The sequence below is a fragment of the Macaca mulatta genome, chromosome 1, assembly GCF_049350105.2.
Source record: "Macaca mulatta isolate MMU2019108-1 chromosome 1, T2T-MMU8v2.0, whole genome shotgun sequence".
Lineage (NCBI taxonomy): Eukaryota > Metazoa > Chordata > Mammalia > Primates > Cercopithecidae > Macaca > Macaca mulatta.
Window position 1 is genome coordinate 122713443 of NC_133406.1, and position 7242 is coordinate 122720684.

Below are 7242 nucleotides of genomic sequence, written 5' to 3' on the forward strand. Positions count from 1 at the left end.
AACTATTTTTATCTCTGTTTTCTAGATGAGGAAATAGAAATCCAGAGAGGTTAAAGGACTTGCCCGTAACCACAGTGGTCAAATGTTAGTTCTGGAAGGAACTTCAGAAATCAACTGCTCTAAACTCTTCTTTGACAGATAAGGAAAGGAAGCCCTAGGAAGAGGCATTTTGCTCATGGCCATTCAGAGCTGGAAGGCTGATGGTGAGAGGAGAGAAAAGGTCGGCAGCTCAGCCGGTCTCAGGGAGGGGCTGTGGGCAGCCAGGGCTTGTCTGGGAGAATCAGGCATTTGTTTAGAGAGAGACAGTGAGTGACTCTGTTGAAGCCCACGAATTATCCCCAGTATCCATTCTCCCTTGTTTCATTTTAGTAATGAACATGGCTGAGTTTAAGATGGACACACATCTGCTCCACCAGAAACTACATTTCCTAGGCTCCTTTGTGGGTGGGCGTGGTCATATGACAAAGTGCAGGCTAAAAGACGTGAACAAAGACACCTCCGGGTCATCTTCCTAAAGACAAGTCGTTGGTCTGCAGGCCTGGCTCCCCTTCCTGCTGTCTGGGAAATGGTGCCACTTGGGGAGCTGCCTTGGACACTTTCGGATGCAGAGATCCACTGCTGGGACCCACAGCTGATTCTTGAATAACCTCCAGGTGCAGAGCTGCCTACCTAAAAGAAAAGCACCTTTGAGGGTCTTACACGGGCAATTACATTGGCCAATTGTATGTACAGCTCAGAAGTGATCTGTGCCACTGTTGCCCTGAGCTAGCTCCATGGACCCACCCAACCACAGGGGCAGAGAAATCTAATCCTGCCACATGCCTAGAAGGGGAAGGACTCTTGGGGAATAGCAATAATGATAATGGGGCTTACTCCACAGTTCTGCCTGGGGCCAGTCCTGAGAAGAGCTGCCCCCTCTTCCCTGAAGCCCAAAAGCCGCAGTCCCTGGAGTCACAGCTCACCACAACTGACCCACAGACCAGTCTGAACACAAGAGGCCCCTTAGATTCCCCTCACTACATAACCCGGCGCGCTCCAGCAGCTCCAGGCAGAGTTCACGGGTATGTGCCCTTGCCTTTGCCTTCCTAGCACCCAACCAGGACCAGACACAGAGTAGAAGTTCATCCCCTAGGTGATGGATAGATGAGTGAATAGAAGGCGGGGTGGGCCAGTAAAGGAAATAATGGCAGAGTTCCTGGGGCCTGCACAAATCTCCTTCCTAAGGGAGGGCTTGCCTGAGGCAAGGCCAGCTTCCTTCCCTGGTCTACGTGCAGCTGAATTTGCAACTCTGGTTTCTTAGCCACGTGTTTTGGATTGTTCTAACTCAACGCTGCAAGCATTGACTGAGCACCTGCCAAGTGCTGGGGCCTTTTCTAGGCTCGTTGGGGCAACAGAAATGAACCAACCTCTTGCTGGAGCTCTTGACCAAGAAGGACTGAGACAAGTACCCAAGAAATGATCCACCCAAGGCAAAACAGCATAAATGCCACAAGACAGAAAGGAAGCAGGTTCTTGGGGAGCACCAAGGAAGAAGCAGTGGTTTCTGCCTGCCAGAGGTGGGAGTGAGGGTGGGGAGTGGGTTAGGAAGATTCCCTGAAGAGGTGAAAAGTGAGCAGGGTCATGCATGATGAGTCCTCCTGCAAATGTGCTTGGGTAGGAGGATTTCAGGTGAAGGGACCTGCTGGACAAAGCGTGAAGGCAGGCTCAGGAATGCCAGGCTGTGGGTCATGCTGGCCGAGCCCAGAGGGCAGGGACAGCTGTCTGGCAGATGAGTTCTCATTCCCAGCTGAGTAGCTTAGTGAGGGCAGATCTTCCCTTTGCCTTAAAACAGAGGAGCCGGGCAGCCCTCACTGCTCTCTGGCTGTTTACCTTTGAAAGTCATCTCTCTCTTTGGAGCTCAGGTCCTCATCCATGAATGAGGGAACCAGAACTGTGTAGGCTGTCAAAAGCCACCCCATTAGGAAGCTGTGTGTGGGAGGTGTGTGTTGTCTTTGGGGGCTCCGGTGCCAGGTTCTGCTCTACCCCCAGGGACTCTGGTACCTGTCAGACAGCTGGCTGGTTCCCCGAGGTCGCACCCTGGGGCCTGGGACTCCCACTTCTCTCTAAAGGTGAGCTGAGGAGGTCAGCCAGGTCCCTGTGGACATTTCCCACCAGCTCTTCCTTCTCTTCTCACACGTGGTAACAGAAATGTACCCTGGCACCTGTAGAGAGAAAGGGCCTTTGACTGAGGGGCCAGGGAGGGGCTCAGCTTTATTTGTTGACTATAAAAATGTCAGCTCCTTTGGGCAGCTTCTTGAATCAATATTTGCTGTTCTGAGGCCGAGTTCAAATGCTCAGTAATCCACTCGGCCTGTCCATTTCCTCCCTCACCTGCGTGAGGGCTCACACCCACACATATTTGGCAGGGCCCCTCACTGACGGGGATGGGGAGCCTGCTCCAGGCCCTCCACCCATCCCTGAGAAGGGCTGTCTGACAGCTCTGTAGCCCAAAGGTAGCTTGCTAGGAAGGAAAGATCTGAAAGGCAGAATTGCTCTGAGTTTCAATCTGTGCATCTGAAAAATGAACAGAATAGTAACACCTACTTCCCAGGGTAAGTTCAAATAAAAGAAGGGATGTGCACAGGTTTCCTCAGTCAGGCTGTGCAGCATAGCAACAATAATGACAATGACAACAATGATGGTGAAGGTGAAAGCATTTGCTGAAGCTTCCTAGGTGTTGCTGTGCTGCTGAGTAGCCTCTAGCCCAGTCTTGTGGCCGTGATCTGAGAGCACACACGTTCTAGAATATTTTTCCCTGTGATCTCTGCACCAACCACTAGCTCTCAGCCTCCAGCAGCTGCGCACCTCACGCTTTTTCCTGGTAAGGGGACAGGGGAATGTTAGTGAAGAAATATGGGGCTGTGAAGGTAGATGGATCCTTGATCTTCCACTTCGTACTGTGTGTCTTTTGACCAGTTACTTAAGCTTTCTGAGCCTCAGATTCTCATCTACAAGATGGACCAAGGCCTAGCCTACAGAGCTGTCGTGTGGCTTAGAGATAATGCATGTAAAGCACCCAGCAGGGCATCTGGCACTTAGTAGGTGTTTCTCAAGTATTTATTCTTCTCTCCTGTGGTTGGCGTATCCTGGTCCAACACAACCCTCTCCACTCACACATGGGTCTGTGCATTGGGTGAGACCAGCCTGGGCCCCAGAAACCATGAGGCTTCTTTGCTGGCACACAGGAAGCTCTCACAGTAGAGAGTGCTTTCCGGTTACTCCATCCTCCATCTTTGGCTTCTGATTTGGCTTGGCTGCCAGAGTTGGTGCACAGCTTAATACCTGCAGGGCGCAGGGAGAGCCATCAACCCCCTGGGGCAGGTGGAAGTCTTGCATCTGATGCCAAGAGTGGCCTTGGGATGAGAGGTACACATTGAATCTGACTCACACAACACCTGCTTGGGCTTATCACTTTCAATCTTGTGGTCATCGCAGATGGACACAGGGCCCCACAACCCCTGTCCACCCACTGCCATCTGCCATGAGTTTCTGAAAAGATGGCTCTACCTTTGAGGAGGCTTCATGGAGAAAAGTCTCATGTGCACTGTGGAGCAACAGTAAAACTTAATCTTGTGCCAAACTAAAAGTAGCCATCGAGCCCCTGGGAGCCTCAGGGCTCCCCAGAAGACACTCTCAGAGCACCCATTCTGAGACTTGCTGGGCCCAGCTATAGTTCAGCTGATGGTGAACAACAATGTACCCCTAGGTCAGGGCTGGGGCTGGTCATGAGCAAGCTGGGAGGAGGCAGTCGCTCCTTCTCCAGCCTGTCTGAGGCACAGCCCAGGCAGTACACACCCAAGCTTTCTTCACTGGTGCCCAGGGAGGCTTCATGCAAGAGACTTCCCCTCCAAGACATATAAAAATTCAGGGAGTAAGGAGTACCTTGGCCCACCAGAGGCACAACAAGCTGTCCCTCCTCCTCTCTCTGCTTGAGATTTGAGCAATCTGTCCTGGGTCCTCGTGCCATGGCATGATAGCTATGAGAGGCCGTTGCTCAGAATGAGAATGAGGGAGGAAAAGAGCCAGCGAGTGAGAGCACATGTCTTAAACAGTGTTCCTCCAAGGTTCTTCCAGGAGCCAACAGTGGCAGAATAACCTGGATTGTTTATTAAAAATGCAGATCCCTGGCACCACTGCAGATGACCTAGATCAGAATCTTTAGGGTGAAGCCTGAGCATCTGCACTTTTAAAAAGCACCCCAAATGATTCCTATATACATTAAAGTTTAATGACCCCTGCCAAAATCCCATGTCCAATACATGCTTGCTCTGAAATAACGTGTGCCTTTTAATTGAGGTATACTTTACATACAGTGAACCTCAAACTTGTCAGTTTTAATGAATGCATATCAAGACACAGAACATTTCCATTATTCCAGAAAGTTGCCTCATGCTCCCTCCTAGTCAGTTCCACCTCCTAAGCAACCACTGATCTGATTTCTATCATTATAGGTTCATTTTACCTCTTCTCAAACTTTATATAATTGAGTTCACATAATGTGTACTTTTTTGTGGCCAGCTTCTTTCACCCAGCATATTTTTGGGATTCATCTATATCAAAATGTCTGTCAGCAGTTCATTCCTTTTTGTGGCTGACTAGTATTTCATTGCATGAATATGTCATAGTTTGCTTTTCCATTCTCTGTTGTTAGACATACAAGTTGTTTATAGTTTTTGGCTATTTTGAACAAAGTGCTGATGACAATTTGTGTTCAGGTTTCTGTGGACATATGCTTTCATTTCTCTTGGGTAAATACCTATGAGGGTGATATGGCTTGGTTGTGTCCCCCCTACCCAAATCTTATCTTGAATTCCCATATGTTATGGGAGGGACCTGGTGGGAGGTAATGGAATCATGGGGGCAGGTCTTTCCCATGCTGTTCTGGTAATGATAAGTCTCACAAGATCTGATGGTTTTAAAAAGGGGAGCTTCCCTGCACAAACTCTCTTCTCTTGTCTGCCACCATGTGAGACATGCCTTTCACCTTCTGCCATGATAGTGAGGCCTCCTCCGCCACATGGAACTGTAAGTCCAATAAATCTCTTCCTTTTGTAAATTGTCCAGTCTTAGGTATGTCTTTATCAGCAGTGTGAAAATGGACTAATACAGTAAATTGGTACCATAGAGTGGGGTGTTGCTGAAAAGATACCCCAAAATGTGGAAGCAACTTTGGACACTGGGTAACAGGCAGAGGTTGGAAGGGCTCAGAAGAAGACAGGAAAATGTGGGAAAGTTTGGAACTTCCTAGAGACTTGTTGAATGACTTTTCCCAAAATGCTGATAGTGATATGGACAATAAAGTACAAGCTGAGGTGGTCTCAGATGGAAATGAGGAACTTGGGAACTGGAGCAAAGGTGACTCTTGTTATGTTTTAGTAAAATGACTGGTGGTATTTTGCCCTTGCCCTAGAGATTTGTGGAACTTTGAACTTGAGAGAAATGATTTAGGCTATCTGGCTATTAGGCTATCTGATTTAGGCAGAAAAGCATTCAAGAGGTGACTTGGATGCTGTTAAAGGAATTCAGTTTTATAACAGAAGCAGAGTACAAAGAGCATAAAGCAGAGTGGAAAATCTGCAGCCTGACAATGTGACAGAAAACCAAAGTCCATTTTCTGAGGAGAAATTCAAGCTGGCTGCAGAAATTTGCATTAGTAATGGGGAGCTGGAGGTTAATCCCCAAGACAATGGGGAAAATGTCTCCAAGGCATGTCAGAGGTTTTCATGGCAGCCCCTCCCATTACAGGCCCAGAGGCCTAGGAGGAAAAAGTGGTTTCATGGACTGGGCCCAGGATCCCCATGCTATGTGCAGCCTAGGGACTTGGTGACCTGTGTCCCAGCTGCTCCAGCCATGTCTGAAAGGGGCCAATGTAGAGGTTAGGCCATGACTTCAGAGGATGCAAGTCCCAAGCCTTGGTAGCTTTCACGTGGTGTTGAGCCTGCAAATGCACAGAAGTCAAGAATTGGGGTTTGGGAACCTCCACCTAGATTTCAGAAGATGTATGGAAATGCCTGGATGTCTAGGCAGGAGTTTGTTGCAGGGGCAGGGCTCTCATGGAGAACCTCTGTTAGGACAGTGTGGAAGGGAAATATGGGGTCAGAACCCCCACACAGAGTCCCTACTGGGGCACCACCTAGTGGAGCTGTGAGAGGAGGGCCATCATCCTCCAGACTTCAGAATGGTAGATCCACCAATAACTTGTACCGTGCACCCAGAAAAGCCACAGACACTCAGTGTCAGCCCATGAAAGCAGCCAGAAGGGAGGCTGTACCCTGCAAAGCCACAGGGGTGAAGCTGCCAAAGACCATGGGAATCCACCTCTTGTACCAGCATGACCTGGATGTGAGACATGGACTTAAAGGAGATCATTTTGGAGCTTTAAGATTTGAGTGCCCTGCTGGATTCTGGACTTGCATGGTCCCTGTAACCCCTTTGTTTTGGCCAATGTCTCCCATTTGGAATGGCTGTAGTTACCTAATGCCTGTACCCCCATTGTATCTAGGAAGTAACTAGCTTGCTCTTGATTTTACAGGTTCATAGGCAGAAGGGACTTGTCTTGTCCAAAGACTTTGGACTGTGGACTTTTGAGTTAATGCCGAAATGAGTTAAGACTTTGGGGGACTGTTGGGAAAGCATGACTGGTTTTGAAATGTGAGGACATGAGATTTGGGAGGGGCCAGGGTCGGAATGATATGATTTGGCTGTGTCCCCACCCAAATCTCATCTTGAATTCCCACATGTTGTGGGAGGGATCCAGTGGGAGGTAATTGAATCATGGGGACAGGTGTTTCACATGTTGTCTCATGATAGTGAATAAGTCTCATGAGATCTGATGGTTTTAAAAAGTGGAACTTCCCTGCACAAGCTCTCTTCTCTTGTCTGTCTCCATGTGAGATGTGTCTTTCACCTTCTGCCATGATCATGAGACCTCCCCAGTCACATGGAACTGTGAGTCCAGTAAACCTCTTTCTTTGGTAAATTGCCCAATCTCAGGTATGTCTTTATCAGCAGCATGAAAACGGACTAATACAGAGGAAAAGCACTAGGTCATATGGGAAATGTGATGAGGTGAGATAGGCAGAATTCTAAATGGTCCTTATGATCTCTGCCTTCTGGCTCTACACCCTCTCCTCTTGAGTGTGGGCAGGATCTATGACCTATTTCCAATCAATAGAGTATGGCACCAGTGATGGATGTCACCTC